At 41.2% G+C, this 18426-nt stretch overlaps 1 protein-coding gene across 1 annotated transcript in view; it reads left to right on the top strand.

Annotated features, from left to right (window-relative positions):
• Nucleotides 1-3656: 3656 nt before the first annotated feature.
• LOC114448319 (polycomb protein SCMH1) overlaps nt 3657-18426 on the top strand; it is a 44633-nt gene continuing 29863 nt past the window's right edge. Inside the window, exons 1-2 of the mRNA XM_028425218.1 lie at nt 3657-3718; nt 3852-3926. The gene's annotated coding sequence lies outside the window, so the exon portion shown is untranslated. The remainder of the gene's footprint in view (nt 3719-3851; nt 3927-18426) is intronic.

The raw sequence follows: 18426 nt of genomic DNA, 5'->3' as shown, positions 1-18426 counted from the left end.
ATACCCATGCTCAATTTTGCCCTTTTTACAGATGATAAGTGACATAAGCTGACACTGGGGTCAGCCATGCAGTCAATTGCAGAGCTGTGGAAAGCCATTCTGGCCCACTCCAGCGGTGTTAAGCCCCTTTAAATCTCATTATCTCCTTCATCGGCATCTGTAATGCATTTTCCACCAAATGTCACATTATAATTTGTGACAGTCCAAATCAGCCATACTTTTCCTTACAGGTAAGAACTGGGCAACAGGAGAATGTTGGGGTTGAGTGAAGAGGACTAATTTTTGAGTACTTGCTATTCTAATTCCTGTGTATTCTCTTACTATTGTCTACATTTTTGCTTCCTCTTTAATGACCATTAAAACTGCCTGCTGCATCTATAGAAAGTAAATCATTCAATACATCCCATAAATAACTACATCTGATCTGCTGAAGTGCTTTTTTTGATCAACTGTGAAGGTTTTACCCAAATATGACTTCATGTTAAGCACTTCTTGTTCTATACTGCCACATGACTTCATCCTCATTTTGAGTTTTATTGTCCTGTTCAGACACTGAACTGGTCACAGAAAGAAAAAGCACATGTGTAATTTACAGTATAAGCTTCATATTAGCCTCATTTCTAGGATGTTACAAAGGATTATTCTGCCTGTCTGACAGATGCACACAATTTTCTGGCATTAACAGGGCCAACACATGCAACACATCACACGGTATATAAAGTATAATCACAGCCATGACCACAAGGTAATCCACAGGCTAAAAATAAGCAAAAGGCTGAAGGGATAACATGTCCAGGACATTAAAATATATACTTATTGATATTCTCTTCAACAAGGTCTGTCATACCGTGCATTTATATTTTATGAATTGTGCTTTGCCCTACACGTTGTAAAGACAGGCATGAGGACAAGTCAGTGGAATTAAAGGTGAGAATAGAAATGAATAATAAATCAGATGAATTGGTAAAGAATTTAAATAATAGGACAAATTTAAATCTCTCACCACAAACGTACATTTCCACTTTCCTCTATTGTTGTGACTTCTTCTACAGACCCTGTCCTTCCTCTCCATCTCTCAGACCCTCAGCTTCTTACCTCCTCACTGATCCCTCACTCCTCCACATCCCTGTCCTCCACTTTCCTTCTCCTTCCTCACCCGGGTTTGTCGTCTGCTGCTGTGGCATGCTAACACTCTGACAATGCGGGCCGTTGAATAATTGATGTGCGGATGTGAAAGTTTGATGCCTGACTCGCGGGCAGATTGAACCTGCAGGCAGCATGCCTTTGCCCATCAGCCAACTCCCTGCTCTCTGCGCCACTCAACACACTCTATCTTTTACACACACACACAAACACACACAATCCTTGGTATACAGTACACATACAGTATCTCCCAACAGAACCCTCCAATTCTTCTATTTACTGCACAATTCCACACAAACACATCAAAATTGACCCAGAATATGTTGTACTTTAACATTCATGGTAAGGTCATGCGGTGTCTAACTTTCTTCTGGACTAGATAAGACAAATTGAAAACACCACGTATACTGTACGTACTGGAAAAAGCAAATCATTTCACAACAAAAGCGTCATGAAAAGCTTGTTGCATTCAATATAGCAGCAGATAAACATAACCTTATAGCCCATAAAGTGGAGTTTAAAAAGCATGAAAGTGAATAAAGAGGGCCGTACTGGCTGCACCAGTCCTTTGTGTGTCATTTCACTTGATTTATTAACTGAAGGCCCGGTATCAACTGCGGAAATGCCTTCAAAAAAAATATTATCTTCATATAACTGGCTTGTTGTGGTTCAGATATTGTTAAATCTCAACAATACATTTGTCCTTGACAGTTACCTCAGAAGGAAGTGTGCCACTGAAGAAGATAATAAATCACTAAGGGTTGTGTGTGTGTAAGACATATAAAGCATGCTTCCTGATTCACCTTTGAAAACTCTACACTTTCTCCTAAAATATTTCTACAATCAACACCAACGAGCACAGTAATTGTTATAGAAGATGGTTTTTCTTCTCACATTCAGCAGCAGCGGAAATTAAGGATGAAACTAGCTATGTTTAGAAAACAAAGCAACTTTTCTTTTGCAGCTAAATATAACTTGGTTACCATTTCTTTCATTTTAATTACCAGTGTATGTTATGTTTCTATTTTTTTATTTTATTTTTTTAAACAGCAGCATAATGTGTAAGTTAGGTGGTGTAGCTCTAGTGATCAATTAAAGGTGTAAACAACAGCTAATATATCAGCTCCATGGGTAACCATGTTATTTTGAGTTTCTGCTAATCAATGCCATGTTGCCATCTACTCCACTTGCTGCTTCAGACCGGTTATTATTAATATATAATATTCATTACAGGGACAAGTGTACTTGAACCCAGAGATTCACTTCATGATTTTGCATTTTTGTTTAAAAATAGTAAAATAGGCGCTGGTTAAAGTTAATTTCTCTCTTCTGCTGTAAAAAAAAGTGTGGATGCTCCACATTCCCAGCTCCCCTGAACTACCCACAAATTACATTTAGGTGTGAGGCGCGGATGAATCTGTGCTACGAACAGGTAGGTGTAGCTAATGTTGACAATAAAAAAGTTAGCTCATGTTAATTGTTGACACATCCTAGCCGTTAGCAAAGAGGTTAATTGCTGCTTGCGCAATGTAGCTCTCATGCCAAAGACATGGATATGTGCCAGCTGTGTCTGTACATCACCTATAGGCTATCAACTAAAGCCTTGTGTCATTTTGAGAGGTCCTAAAGCTGCTACAGCTGCTGCTAGCTGCTGCTAAGGGGGAAAACATTTTTTAATAATCACACCTTAAAGCATTAGAGTCAGCGGTTACATTTAACATGCTAGATTTATACATTAAGAATCTACAAGGTCTTCTAAGTGCTTGCTCTGCTTTAAATATGCTGTGGAAATGACTGTTTGTAGCCTAAGGTGTCGTGTCTCCTTTTTCTCCCTCGGGTCAGAGCTGAAATGAGCCAAAAGTGTCTCCATGAACGCTGCTTCCTCTTTAATGGAAGTCAAACTGCTTAAAGCAGCAGCAGCTGGTCTCCAGGTGAGTTCAACCTGTTAATAAAGAATCTCATGTCAGCAGGCAGGCGGCACAAAGAGCTGTCCTTGCTTTGTCCACTGAAGTCATCATCAGGCTTATTAATACATTTTGCGATGGCTTGTTTGCATCTTTGAACTTATGAATAAATGCAGTTTTGTGATTAGAGCCCCATTATTAATCTCAATGGGGGTTGTAAAGTCAGCACTTTAAAGGAATGCAAAGTTCTGCCGTTTGCTTAGCAAGTATAACATCTTTTCAATTCAATTCAAATCAAAATGTCAGCGAGTCACACTGCTCTGCAGAATAGTAGCAGGATTGAAAATACTGAAGATGGAAAAAAGAAATCTTTGGTAGCCGGCTAATCCACCAGTACACTGTTAGTCTGTTGCATACAGCGGCCAAGTGTCATGAATGTATATGTGAAAATATGAATGTAAATGGAACACAGTTTTAAATCTGGTTTCTGTGTAGGCATTTCCACTTTGTTTCACCTGTAGTGAAGCTGAAGAAGGGAAGCGGTAACCATGGAAGCAGCAGCAGCAGCAGCCCAGAGTATGGCCAAGAGAAGTTTCTGAAGAGACTGACAAAAAAGGAACGAACTATGGCAGAACATTGTCCCTGCTTTTCACTCGGTGTTCTCTAAGAAAGTAAGGCTACGTCAATGGTAACACGTATTAGTGAGCTAACTTGTGTCTCCTTGTAAGGACAAAATATCTCTGATTAACTCCAGTGGACTGATTTTTTTTTTTTTTTTTTTTTTACCCCATTGCTGTATTTCAGGGTTGTGCGCCAAGGTCCATGCTAGTTGTGTTGAGGCGTGAGCTGTCCTGATGTCACACCATGTTCTCCATAAGGGTGAGCTCACCTGTAATCATATGTGCTGTGTAGTTAGTTTAGATAATTTTTTTCTACAATTAATAGATTAGATTAGATTACATTAGATTTACTGTATTAATCCCTGTGGGGAAATTAAGTTGTAGTAGCAGCATATCAAAGAACAATAAATAAAATAACCACAAGCAAAAACTCTTATATACACGTAAACATACACACACATGGCAGCAACAAAAAAAGAAGAATATATACATACACACACATAAAGCAGATCAAAGAGAAGATAAAAAGACAGTTGATGTAACTGAGAAGTTTGAAATGCACCTGTGATGATGCTTTAGTCCGAGTTAGTGAGCACAGCTCTGACAGTCACAGATGAGTTATACAGTCTGATGGCGGATGGCAGGAATGACCTCCTGTACCGTTCCTTAGAGCAGCAGGGCAGCTGCTGTTGCTAAAGCTGCACCATTTCCTGATAAATACCATTATTAATTAAATAATGCACACAAAAGTTTTTCCTGATGTGCATTATCACTATATTCAGTGTGTACTTGTTTGTGTTTCTACTTCGCACTCAATGTGAGGCCAACCCTCTCCCTCACCCGTCAACTTCCCCTCACACTGCTGTCTACTGTATGTGACTGTGGAGACATTCAGGCCCTGCCTGCTGATATGACTTTTAATATCATTTACTGGGACACGGAAGTCTGCATCTCAAATAGGCCTACAGGCACCTTTGTGTGGCTGTCTGCATGTGTGTGTGTGTGTGTGTGACAGAGAAGCATCAGAATGCGAAAACATGCGCCCAATGTTTATCTGCATAGGAGGGTGTGTTTTTGTGTAAATGGAGGTATGTTTTTGCCCATGCACATGCAGCTACATGTGTGTGTGTGAGGATTTTTTTTCGCCAGGGATGAAATCGTGACAAATTGTGTTTGTGACATAGTGTGTTCAGGCTAGTGAAGAGGTGGACGTCACGATGACTGCCTATAATAGGGTTGTGATTGAGTTATCGGACAACTGTGGGAAGCCATTGTGTAATGGGCAATAGCTAGCAATGGGGGCTGATACCAATCTGTTTAGCAGCATAGGGTGTGGAGAGGAATGTAGGAGGAGGTGTCTAGTTTCTGTGGTGGGTGACTGTATTGTTAGTGAACATGCGTGCTTGCTCTATGTGTGTGTCTGTGTGTGTATGTGTGTTTTTCATTTGATTTATTGCTATGCATTTGTCGGTACATGTTTGACAGTTACAGTAGCAAAGCCGGTGAATGTTGCTAAGACAGACGCATACCTGCAGTCAATGCAAAATTAGTTTTGTCTACTGTATCTGAAAAATCCAGCTCCTGTTATTTGATTTAATGTCTACAATGACAAATATCACATATATTTTTTGTCAATTAGCTCCATATGTGCAGAGAGTTTTTTTTGGTCTAACCATACCTATTAGTGACTATAATTAAATGATGAGGAATAGGTGGGTGGATGGAACAGGAGGAAGACAGAGAAGGGGGCGGCTGGAAAGCGTGATTTAATTTGGTTATGATCTAATTTGCTTTGATTAAAAATGTATGCAAATCCCTCTTAGCATACGGGATCAGTGAGGAGAGGCGACACTTCTCTTTGCTTTCTCTCTCTCTCTCTCACTCCCGCTGTCACCCCCTCCTCCTCCTCTTCTGCTTTTAGTCCTCTTTCTCCCTCTGTCTGTGGCCACTAAAGTGAGATGTGTGAATTGGAGAGTGCGTGGAGAGAGTGTACATGTGTGCATGTGTTGTTCGAGGTGTGTTCTTTTTTTAAAGTGATGAGAGGAACCCACTCACATTGGGTGTTATTGCACCTCATATCTATTGGCCGAGTGTCTGCTACAGGCTGGATCTGGGTGTGAGGTAGTTCTGTGAGTGTGTGTGTGTGTGTGTGCACGTGTTTTTTTTTGGCCTGACCCTGTCTGCCCGTAAGCCCTGTGTAGGAGTGACTTTGCCAAGCAGCCTGTGTCTCCCAGAGGCTGATCCTCCCCACTGCCCAACACTGAAGGTCACATTGCTGAACAGCATCTCTTTTCATTTTCTTTCCCTATTCTCCACTTATTCTTTTTTTTTCATACTCAAACTCTCCCCACCCGCACACACACTGTCCTACCCTCCACCTCTGTCCAAGCTGTCCTTCGTGTTCACAGCCACCAAAAACCTTTAACCTGTGAAACAAAGCTTACAGTATATGTGCACCTGTGCTGTGAACGCATGTGTTTGTTTGCCAACTGCTTTCCATTGTCTGTATGTGTGTTCCTGTATAAGGAGTAGGCCATCTAGGTAACAGCATCTATTTGCATAGGGGCTCGGAGTATTCATGTCACTCTCAATTTCTTCCCGTCTCTGCACTCTCTTTGCCTGTCACTGCTGCCTCTCCAAGTTTACTGTAATGAACTCAGGTTTGCCTCTGTGCTTCACCTTCTTCTCTCCTTCTCTCTCTCCTCTCTCTATCTCTTTTATTCATTGTCTGATTCCAGCCAGCCAGCCAGCGGACCAACCAATCAGAGGTTTAATCAGACACCTAGGCAACCAGTGTGTCTATTTAGCTTCAGTCAGACAGCCAGTTAGCCAGCTGTCTTGTCAAAAAAAGTGACTAGTTTTTGGTCACTATTGGCAGAGACAATGCAACAAAACTGTTAAAAAATCAGTTATATTTAACTAATGAGATCCAGTTGCCATCTTTGAAACATGAGATAATATAATGCTGGTCTTATTAGCCGAATTTATTTCTTATATTTTGTTTGCAAACACATGAGATTTCAATTTGTTTTCAACATGTCAAATAGAACAGCATTTTAAAAAGTAATTCTTTGTATTAATCTTTGCCCATTTGCTACATATCTTAAGATGGAAAATATACACTGAATGTTTTTTTGGCATTTTTAAACAAAATAATTAACCTTTTATCAAAAAATTTGCAGATAGTATTAAATTGATAATTGCACTCCCGCATTGGTTGTTTTCTGCATGTCTCAGCAAACAGGCTACTGAGACAATCCAGCTACACACGGACCAGCTCTTTAACTCTGAGTGTGGCTCAAACAGAGAGTGTCATTTGCACAAGTTGATTGCTGGATTGTTGTGTGATGATTGGCTCCACTCAGCGGGTGTGTCTTAGCGCCATGTTTGTGTTCCACTCTGCTTCTGATGTCTTTTTCTTTCAGTCTCACCTCTTTGCACTAGGATAAGCAGGAGAGAGGAAACACCTTCAATTAAAGGCATTTTCACCATACTTGGACATTAGCCAGGGCAAACTAATATTTATATACTAATTGCCACTGAAATTACCTTGGCCTTCTTTCTAAACTCTCAGTCTGCCTGTTGGATGCATGTGTAAAATGTCTAATCTTGTTTCAGTAATCATAAAGTTTATTCCCAACCTAAACCAGACAGACAGTCGGGTTTCCTAAGCCAGGCAGTTTTTTACTGAGTCAGTTGGTCAGTCAGTCAGTAACTGAGCCATTCATGCAGTCAGTCAGTTAACTCAGCCAGTCAGCCATCCGGGCCGTGTCTGCACTCTTACATAAGCAGGGCGACAGATGCTGAATCATCAGCTGCCCGCTGGAATGCTCTCTCTACCCAGAGGGTGCCAGAAGGGAAAGCAACACACACACAGACACACTTGGCTAACTGTATGCATTCATGCAAACATTGTGCACACGCTGACATGCATGTACACACACACATTGTGTGTCATGCACTATTTCACATGAGACTGAGTCCTCATGATTGAACTCCAGTGATAGTAGAAGAGAGAGGGAGCAGAAGTGTGAGAGAGAGAGAGAGAGAGAGAGAGAGAGAGAGAGAGAGAGAGAGAGAGAGAGAGAGAGAGAGAGAGAGAGAGAGAGAGAGAGAGAGAGAGAGAGAGAGAGAGAGGAGAGAGAGAGAGAGAGAGAGAGGAGAGAGAGAGAGAGAGAGAGAGAGAGAGAGAGAGAGAGAGAGAGAGAGAGAGAGAGAGAGAGAGAGAGAGAGAGAGGAGAGAGAGAGAGAGAGAGAGAGGTGCACAAATACACTGACAGAGAGAGAGAAGAAAGGAGAGTGAGATCTTCCCTCAGCTGTCTGCGTGTGTGTTTTGATGTGGTTTAAAAGGTTTTTCATGTTACGCAACTTTGAAGACAAAGCGTTTGATGTTTAGTTTGCTAGTTTGTTAGCTGTTGGATTAATCTCTCTACCTTCTACCTCTCTGCAATTTATCTGATTAGTGCTAGAAGCTTGCGTCACCCTTTTTTTTTCCTTGTCTAAACCAAAACTCAGAAGTGTTTTTCAGTGTCTCTTTAGAAACTTGGCACCTATCATCTATTTATGGGAGAAGCAATTGAAACTGGAATAACGGCCCTATTTGCCTGCCTGTCTAGCCTTTCAAAATCACGGCTGAAATGCTGAACAATGACAACTATTTCTCCCTTTTTTCCCCTCTCATCATGCCGTTTCTCTCACTACCTCTTCCAATCTCGCCTCTCCACGTCCCCCCAGCATGGGTGATTCATTTGTCTCCAACACAATATAGCACAACATGGGCTCACCACCGTCCATATTGCCACAATACTTATTTGTTGAATGCTGGGGATTTCATAAATGTATTTCCACATTCTCCCCTTCTAGCATTTTCTTTCTCATCCCTTTATTTCCCCCCCTCTTTCACTTATTCCCTTTTCCCACACTTTCCCAGTTTCTCCCCCATCACTCTCTCTCTCTCTTTTCCATCTTTCTTTTCCCCCTCTCATCAGACGAATGTAAGAATAGAACAGGGGAAGCCCTCTCACCTCTCCCTGCACGTCGGCTAATTAGCATATTCATGAGAGATGCTATAAATTATACATGAGATCCGGAGGGGAAACAGAAGCAGAAGAATGAGACGCGGACACACATTCTTACACACATGCATGCACATGAACACACTACCATAATGTGCAGGCGCACACACACACACACACACACACACACACGTAGACACATTCTCACTTTCTCTTCCGCTCACACCCTCTCTCAATCACACAGCACATACGGAGAGATACAGACAGGTAATTGGTGAGAAAGAGTGTGTGGTACTGTATGCTGGCAGTGTGCAGAGGAGACGGTGCACACAGCATTGAAAAGGAAGAAGTCGAAGTCACTCTCAGTCAAACAGAAAATGCATTGCACATACAGGCACAATGCTCAGGCTGGCTGTATTTTTTTCTCCCCTCTCAGAGGTAAGAGGGTTTAGTCACTAAGTAATGTTAGTGCAGCTAGAGTTAATGCTGAAAGGAAACTGTAGAATGGAGAGCGTTAGATTAAGAGATTTTGAGACCACACACTTAGATAGCATTAGAGCCAATAGGAGAAACAACACAATGGCTTAAAGGTCTCTGGGATTGTTCCAAAATGGGGTTCCATATTAGTGAGGAAAAAAATCACTGCATGAATAGCTTGAATGTAATTAAAGTGCATCTGCTTGTTTTTGCTTGAGCAGGAGCCTTTAAGTTATGTACTGTCCTTCAAAGCATATTTGTTTTAAATCCAATTAATGTTCTTTTCTCTCTTACATGATGGATTTCCCTATTTGGAGCCAGACTCTGACTCAGCGTGCTAACAGATGACTAGACATCTTTATCAACATATATCATGTTTACATATGGTTTAAAATAAATGCAGTGAGATGAAAGCTGACAGGAGACTGGAATATCTCCCAGACCTGCGCTCGTTTAGATGGGAAAAAAAGGCTTTCTATACAAATATCACCTTTATATTTCTTTATTGTTTTATGTGATCTCACAAATAACAGCTTCTTTTTTTTTTTTTACAATGTAAAAAGCTAACGAGCACATCATTTAAGCAATGCATTTAAACAAGAATTTAAAAAAATAGTAATAGTAATTTTTTAGCTACAGGTCAGTTTCACTTTGATTTTATAATAATTATCAGGCAGCTCAGTGCAGGGCCCACTAAGGAGAAAAGAGATAATCAATTAAGTAATCATTTATGCTTTATCAGTTAAAAGCAAACATTTACATGTATCGAACAAAACAAAGATAGAGGCTCTACAACAGTCTACTGACTAATAATAAAGATCAAGCTGATAATAATAAGCAGAACATACATAAATATTGTCTATGGCAAAATGACATTTACATTCAAAGGCACAGATGCTTGTAATGTGTACACAGTACAGTACACACACTGACGGCTAATTGATTGCTATGTGCACTTAAAGGATATGGACTTGCTCCAGTACCTTTCTATGATTAAATGTACACTTAATCATATTTGAATAGTTGTTTATTGGTTGCCTCATTTGCACTGTTTTGGTGACAGTGTGCTGTACGTTTATATGACAATCATCATTTCACTTCGTCTGCATTAAGAAAAATGTGCTTTTAAGGCTGGGTAGGTTAGATTAAAGCAAGATGTGCTGTTATTAGATAATGCTGTGCAGTACTGCTTTTGGATCCATATGGCACTTAAACCAGACTGCCAGGCATGACTGGATGATGAAATTTCAATTGAAATGATGCAGATACTGAGAAGTGTACCCACAGCCTGTAGTGATAGTAAGTGATCTCAGAGTTGCAACATGACGGTATACCAAAGTGTGTGATATTACAGCTAAAAGGTTTCCCCTCTGGCTTGCATAATGTTCTGTCACCCTCAGAGCTGAAAAATCACATTCTAGCCTGTGGAGAGGCAGTGGGGATGCTGCCATACATGCTGAAGTGGCCACGACAATTAGCCGATTCTGGGTGGTTTCAATCTACGTAATTGAAACACAAGGGATTGAAAGGTTTGCTTCTGCGGTGCAGATGGAATATTCATTACCATGTCGTCAGAACATACCATGACCATGTTCAACAAAATTCTTCACTGTTCACCCAAGAGCACTATGAGTTCCCTGCTTCCCCTGGGTGTGTGATGTAGAAGCAGAACCTATAGCTCTATAGCATGTTGACTGCATGTGATGTTTCTCATGAAGATTTGTCTGCAGAAGCACAAGGTATGGGCATGTTACCAGATGTGCACATGGTGTTCACTTTCATATATAACAATCTTGTTTTCAGTTTTTTGCAAAAAGCACACACACACTAAACGAACTGTGCAAATACTACATTACATAGAAGAGTTATTGTATAGGCATCTACAGAAATGCATGTAAAGTCATTGAAAATGCATGATAACTAGTTGGATATGATGGTTGTTTGAAGCATATTTTGTTTGTCCTAAGGGGTGCACTGGCATTTTCAACCAAAAGCAGTTCTATTCTTTTCCATGAATATGAATCCAAATGTGTGAGTGTGTGACTATATCTGCTTCCAAAGGCGGCACACCAGTCTACTGTGTGTGTACGTGTGTGTGTGTGTGTGTATGTGCTGTCTTAGTGCGGGTGGCAGGAGCTAATATCAGATTACAGATGTAAATTGGCAGAGTGGCTCTCTCTCATTATCACTAATAAGACTATGGCCTTGCTCTCTACTGCCTTTCTCTCGCTGCATCCCCCCCTCCTCGTATGGTTAGATAGATGAGAGAGAGATGAGCTGATAGAGAGAGAGGGAGAGAGGATGGCCGCTGCAACTCTGCTCCTGAAAGCAAACGATTGCCCACATGCGTATGTGATGACACACATTGATTAAACACTCGCACACTGCACACCGATATCAAAGCACATGTAATATTTTCCAGTGGAGGCACTGTCTCTAAAAAAATGTCATAAAAAGAGACTAATGGTCTTCTGTTGATTCTCATCATTCTTACAATTTTTTAATCATCGCTGCTTTGAACACAAACCTACCATACACCTTCTCACAATATTACATGTACACACCCACTCATTGTCTCGTCCCACATCTTTGTCTCATGTATGCAGAGCATCATTCTTTACACATCAGTCCAAGGACATAACACTAAATGAGACAGAGATTTATTTATAGCCACAAAGATATCTGAGGCAGCAGTAATGCTCAGCATACAAAATAACACTCAATTATTCTCACTACTTTTTTGTCACAAATCACTGTGGCTCATAATCTATTTTTGCAAATCTTTCCAATACATATGTATATCAATGATCACATTACAAGAGAAACACAGGTTATTCCAACATTGTAGAGTCATAGTCAATCATGTCCCTCATTGGAAGTATGGAGTAGGTCACACGTCGTTTGGACATGTATGCTTGTTTTAAAAGACAAAACACTAATTTATGAAGCAAAAAAAAGGATTAAAGACTCACACATATAAACTCAATGAATGCAACTGCATGTTTTTTTCCTCAGTATTCTTCTCTCTCTCTCTCTCTCTCTCTCCCTCTCCTTTCCTCTCCATCTTACTCATCTCTCTATGGACCACATTCACTCAGTAATTACATTTCAGCCATTATTCTCGGCTGACATTTCTGTACAGTTAATCATGCCCATTTTGCCATCATGCACAGGTCAAAGTGTGTGTGAATGAGAAGAGGGTAACAGAGGGAGAGTGAGAGACAACCTAAAAGGATGAAATTAAAAGTGAATCACGCATGCCTGCAAGGATGTCTGCTGTGAACAGCCTTTTCACTATATGTGTTTGTATTCTCATATACTATCAGCATCTTCATTAATCTATTTAGAACATTTTATCTGTGTACCGCTGCATACTGGGTGTGCATCTGCCATATGTGTGTACCTACACTTTGTCAGCGCACAGTATATGACTAGGGCAATGACGTGTTATGGTGGTGATTTGCAACCACATCACTCTCAACAGGAAGGTCACAACCCTTGGCCTTGGATGCACCCTTGCATACACTTGTTTGTGTACGGGCCTTTGTGTGTGTGTCTGTGTGTATGGGTTTCAAGCCAATCCGCCTGGCGTCTGCTCACTCTTGTACCCGTTGCAAGCTGTCTGCTGTCTTTTATTTTGGCTTTAATGACCTATAAAGTGACTGTTACTTTTTAAATAAACCATAAAGCAAGGGTCATAAAAAGGGAGTGCAGAGCTGGGTACAGGCCAAGTGCTGAGAGAATTGTGTGTCTCAGGGTATGCTTGGATCTTGGTGTACACATGCTCCGGTGTGTGCGTGCAAGCATGTTGGCATATGTTACCAATGTGCCACAGCGCTGTCAAGCTGAATTGGCTGCCGAGCAGACATCACAGTCTGAGAGAGCTTCAGATCATCTGTGTTAAATGCAAGTCTGTAAAATGATAAACCTACATAAGTGCTAACCTTGCTTCACATACAGATGAGTGGGTGGGTGAGGAGCAGGTCCAAGGCTAGAGCATTTCTTTTTCCAAGCCACTGTCTTGGAGCTGCTGTTGTGGGTGTAGAAAGAAGCAAGCCTGGGGCAGCTTCAGTACCGTTTTGTACACTGAATAAACCTTTTTACAACAACTTGTATCGCAAAAGACTCTTTTATATTCCCACGGCTGACACAGGAAGCTTATGAAAGTGTTTAGAGATGCTGAGAAGTGATCGGAGCAGGTTCAACCTAGCACTACTGACAGTAATATATGGGTCTTATTAGGTGCATGCTGGTGATATCTGCAGGAGGTGTAATTTCAGTAATGCTTGTGACAGAAAAAAAAGCGAGAAAAAAAGTTTAGAAAGGTAAAGTGCCTGTCTTAGAAGAAAGGTCTTTGCACCATGCATATTTACGTCTTAGTTAGAGGAATGTGTGGGTGCGAGTCATTGCTCCCTGTCTCTCTCCTCTACCACCTCCTTATGCGCTGCGATTCCAAAGCTGAACATAAAAAAGGGGGGAAAAATAATTGCCCGTTTTAGCGGAGTGTAACGTTGAAAATGTGTGTCGCTCATGCAGAGCTTCAAACAGGCTCGGCGAGGAACAGAGAGCAAATCTTAGCACGGCGCGTTTAGGACATCAAACGGGCCGCAATCAACCGCTTCGCACAGAGGAGGAGGAGGAGTAGGAGAGAGGAGGGGGGACAGGAGGGGCTCCGAGGTGGTGGCGGCAATGGGGGGGGGGGCTCATTTCCTTTGACGTTCATGCACTTCTTGTTTTCCCATAAGAAGAAGTTTAGCTACTTCAAGCATCGGTTGAGAGAAAAGGAGGCAACGTGAGACAAGATAGTGTGCGATTAAGATGTGGAAGTGAGAATATGCACTGAGGTTTATGTGGGCTGTGGTGTTGAGAAGGACAGAAGGGTGGGCAGTGCAGTGTGATGGAGTTAAATCCTGAACATTTTAAAATATTTCCCTTAGATGTCGTCATCTGTTTGCAGTATTTTCATAATTAGGAGGCAATCACATTTTCCATGCAAGTCACAAAACAGATGTAGCTTTAACACATAGATAACTCCTGCTCCTCTCTTACTCCTTCGCTGTTTCTCAACTCAGAAGGGGAGCTGTTTGGTAAAATATGTTCATATATTGTTGCATAGTTGGTGGAGTTTCAGAAACATACATTTTAACCACTAAGAAATTGGGTATTATGGCCTTTATCCAGAGTTGAAAGTAATCGTTCATGATCAGATAATCTGTTAATGTATAAGAGCTAAAGTACCTCGTTCTCCTATTTCATTTTGTCCAATGAATAGTCAAAAATCTGAAATATACTCCATTTATAAAAACCAGCAACTCTTCACAAGGCCATGGACAGCAAGCTATCCATGGTGTTTTTCCCCGCATGACTCCAAGACAAGTCTATTATTGTAATGATCACATAAATGTCCTTTTTGGTGAGTTCACAAGTTTACAACAGCACTTTTAAACTACATCAGTAAGTGTTGTACACAGCGAGATACACTCAGAGCCAGAATGATTGGTTGTTTGACAGAAACTAATAGTAAACTAATAATTACTAATTTACTTCCAAATGTGAGGTTGTGCTTCTTTTTGTCATAAGATATAAAACTGAACAGCTTTGGGTTTGTTAATGTCAGTAGAGTGCGTAATTTACGCTCTGGATTAAAGCTGATGACAAACGTTATAACAATAGGAATTTGAATGGTTGTTTTTTCCTTAATATGACTTCAATAAGAATATCCGCCGACAAAAATAATCAAACATTCAAAATGTCATGGTATGCCTTTAATTGCTTTGAAATGAACCATTTTCAAATGCTACAAATTTGCCCTTTTATGGGCCCTGCCACGGTGACAAACTATTTGTTGCAAGCTGTTCTTTAACATTCAGACAGAACATGTAGGGAGAAACCTTTCCTCTGGATGCTTACTGCAGGGTAACAGTAGTCTTTTATGCCATAAACCTGCAGTAGATTGACAGGCTGACAACCTGCAATAAAGTGGTCTTTGATCCTCCTCACACTCAAAGCTGTGCTCATTCAAGTCTTCTACTTAACTTGTAACTTTTACATTACAAAGATCCTTGCCGCCAATCGTCTCTTCAAACGCGTCGTCTCACCGCTAGTTGCACCGTATTTCTCCTCTCCTTGCCTCACCTCTCCTTTCTTTCGTTCCTCTGTTCTTCCTGCCAAATCGCTTGATGCTTTTCTTTCTTAATGTTAATTCACCTGTGATCTTTCACTGCTTTCTCCCCGCTGCCTTTCTCCCTTTCCTCCCTTTTCTTTCTTGCATCTCTCCTGCACTTCTTTTGTCCTTGATTACCTAGTAGTGAGCTCCTGGCTGTGTCTCCCTGCCACTGGGTAATGGACTATTTGCATGCAAATGGCAGTGCCTGGAAAGATTAGACAGGGTGGAGTGGATGGTGGAGGAAGCAAGGAAACAGGCAGACTTTACTGAAGGAGGGAAAAGAGGTGGAAACGAAGCTCCAAACCAGATGAAAGGCAGGGATGAGTGCATTCTCCTTTTTATCATTTTGGCTGTGTAAGTTCTAGATGATTGTCTTCGTTAAGACGTTATTATTGACAGTTACTTCAGTTTTGTGTGTGTGTGTTTGTGTGTGTGCACTCCAACATATGCATCTCAGTGCAGCTGTGAGTTTGTGTGTGTAAATGTACGCGATGCTCAACACTGAGGAGGAAAAAGTTTCAGCATCTGTGCCTCAGTATTTGCATGTTTACGTGTGCCTAACTAGCTTAGCTCCGAACTTGGGGAAGATAGGGCACTGCAGCATCTCTATTTCTGAAAAATTAAAGCTGGAGACCAAAGGTTTTTTGTCTGGAGAGAGAAGCCCAGGCCTCGCTGCCTCCTCCCCCTCCTCCGACTCCTCCAAATAAATAAGAATTTTTGATTACAGTAATCAGGGCCATTAATAATGCAGACGCTGTGATGATGCAGAGGAGATGAAAGATGGCTCTTTTCAACCTTTCTGTGTTAGGAGCGAGGGGAGATAGCTGCTAGCTAGCCACACACACACACACACATTTACACACGCACATCCAAGCACCCCCGTACAAACACTCACCCACCAGTATTCAGCATTTGTGGAGACTAGAGACCCAAAACACAACCTTAAAGAAGGGTTTAGGGCTATTTTCCTGACTCCCAATTATATTTTTTAGAACCTTCCCAGCTCGTTTTACCACTGAGAAACACGCAAGGTTACATTTGGGTCATTTTTAGAGCTGATAGACATTATAGATATAAGATGACACAGTAAGTAGCTCTTTATTCACAGCGAGGACTGGAGATTCAAGAGTTGTGAATTGGATTTGCAGTATATGATTGTTCTCTTTAGCACTTTTTGAATGGTCCCTCTTGCACCTACCTCTCTCATACACATAAAAATCAGAGCATATTACATACCTCACCTTCCACACTCTGTCTGTTAGACACACACGCACTCTCCTCACACTGTGTATACCTCTCCTTCCCTCAGGGTGAGTTGGCAATAGGCCAGCAGTGGGGAGAGAATGCATAAAGAGCTATTGTGGCTGTTGTCGTTAATCAGGCCCGTATGCTTTCTGACAGCAGCATGTGAGGAAGCAAGACTGTCTTTCCTATAGTCTCTCCATTCCCTCGCTCCATTAGCTTATACTAGCCAGACAGTCAGTCTCCAGTTACAAAATGCTGAAGTGTAATGGCACACAATATCGAAAGAGTAAAGGAGGCGGAGGGAGGGCAAGATGTGGGAGAGAAGCGTATAGCACCAAGGTGGCATGTACTGGATGCCCTGCTACCCCACCAGAGCCCTGAAATGTAGGTTGGAGCCAAGCTGTGGGTGAGTGAGCAGTGATAAGTGAGGGGTTAAAGATGGAGCAGTTTGTGTGTGGCCGATACTGTCTGCCAGTGTCTACATTTTGGCTCATGTCTGCTGATCCATCTGTTGGCATATGTATCTGTGAGCATGCACTTATCCTGGGCAGATGGACGTATTTACATTGGAATTCAAGTCCATGCATATTTATGCTCATATACTGTGTGTGTGTGTGCGTGCGTGCGTGTATGTGTGTTATTCACAGACCCACAGAGACCATGTCAAAGACTGTGTCTCCTACAGGTGTAAGCCTTGAACATCTGGCTGGCACATTTCAAATGTTCAGAGAGGCAGGAGAGGTGTGGCGAAGCCACAGTGGAGGGCTGTACCACAGTCATTAAAAAGCAGAGGACTGAGGGGGGTGTGTGGGGGTGTTGGTGACTAGGACTGCAGCACTACGCCATACACCTGCTCCTGGCACGTCTGGCTGCCCACAAACCAGTATCCTTTCCACTCTGTGTTCAAGCAGAGTAGTGGCCACCCATGAAAAATGACAACAAGACGGACATCTGGAGCCAATCAAGACCACAACAGCTCATCAGCAGTGAAAAGGGAATACCAGTTTGCAAATTAAAGCGTATTATGTCAACGGCAAAAGCTTTTCAGGCTAGAAATCAAAAAACAGCCTTTCATCAGTATTTATCCACTGACTCAACAAAAAGGAAGAACATGCTGTTTGATGAAATCCATAAAAAAAGATAAAGTGGAATCATTCAGATTTACCTGGTTTCAACTGACTCTCCTCAAAGAACCATTATAGATCAGCTGTTGTCTTGTGTACGCCTGGTCTGACAAGACTTTGCTTATCATTACCTGACACCTGTTTCCACAGTGCTTCATATGCACTATGCATATAAAAAGCTATTATTTTTAAAGGATCTGACAACAGACTTTGTTTTGTCATGTATATTTTTTTGGTTCAGAATCAGAAAATCTGTCATCTGTTTAGCATTTGACTTGATATGTAGAGCTCCAGCATAATCTTTTAAGTGAAATTTTTGGTTTTGTATACCAGAAAAATGAGAAAAAAGTAGCTGAATATTTGTTCACTTTATATTTAACGTAAATTACTGTGTGCAATAGGAGTTACAGCTGTTTATATATATATAATAATATAATATGATGGTGATTTTTAGTAGAAGCTTTGGTTTGAATCAGTATGCTTCTACCATTGAGGGTCCGAAAAAAAGGGTTTCTCAAGCTTATTATACTGAGACTTTACATATTTTATAAACAGGCAATGTGGCAATGTGAGGATCAAAGTAACTATATAAATATTCTGCAAGCATCTCAATGTACAGTGTTATGTAAGCATAAGGCATTTACAGTATGTTAACATCATGAAGACATGGTGATGTAAGTGATGCATTCATTACATTATGTGATGGCCGCTTTGGACAATGCTTGACCTGTG

This window comes from Parambassis ranga, chromosome 16, assembly GCF_900634625.1.
Source record: "Parambassis ranga chromosome 16, fParRan2.1, whole genome shotgun sequence".
Classification (NCBI taxonomy): domain Eukaryota; kingdom Metazoa; phylum Chordata; class Actinopteri; family Ambassidae; genus Parambassis; species Parambassis ranga.
The sequence above is the reverse complement of the archived record's forward strand: the minus strand, read 5'-3'. Positions and strand labels throughout refer to the sequence as shown.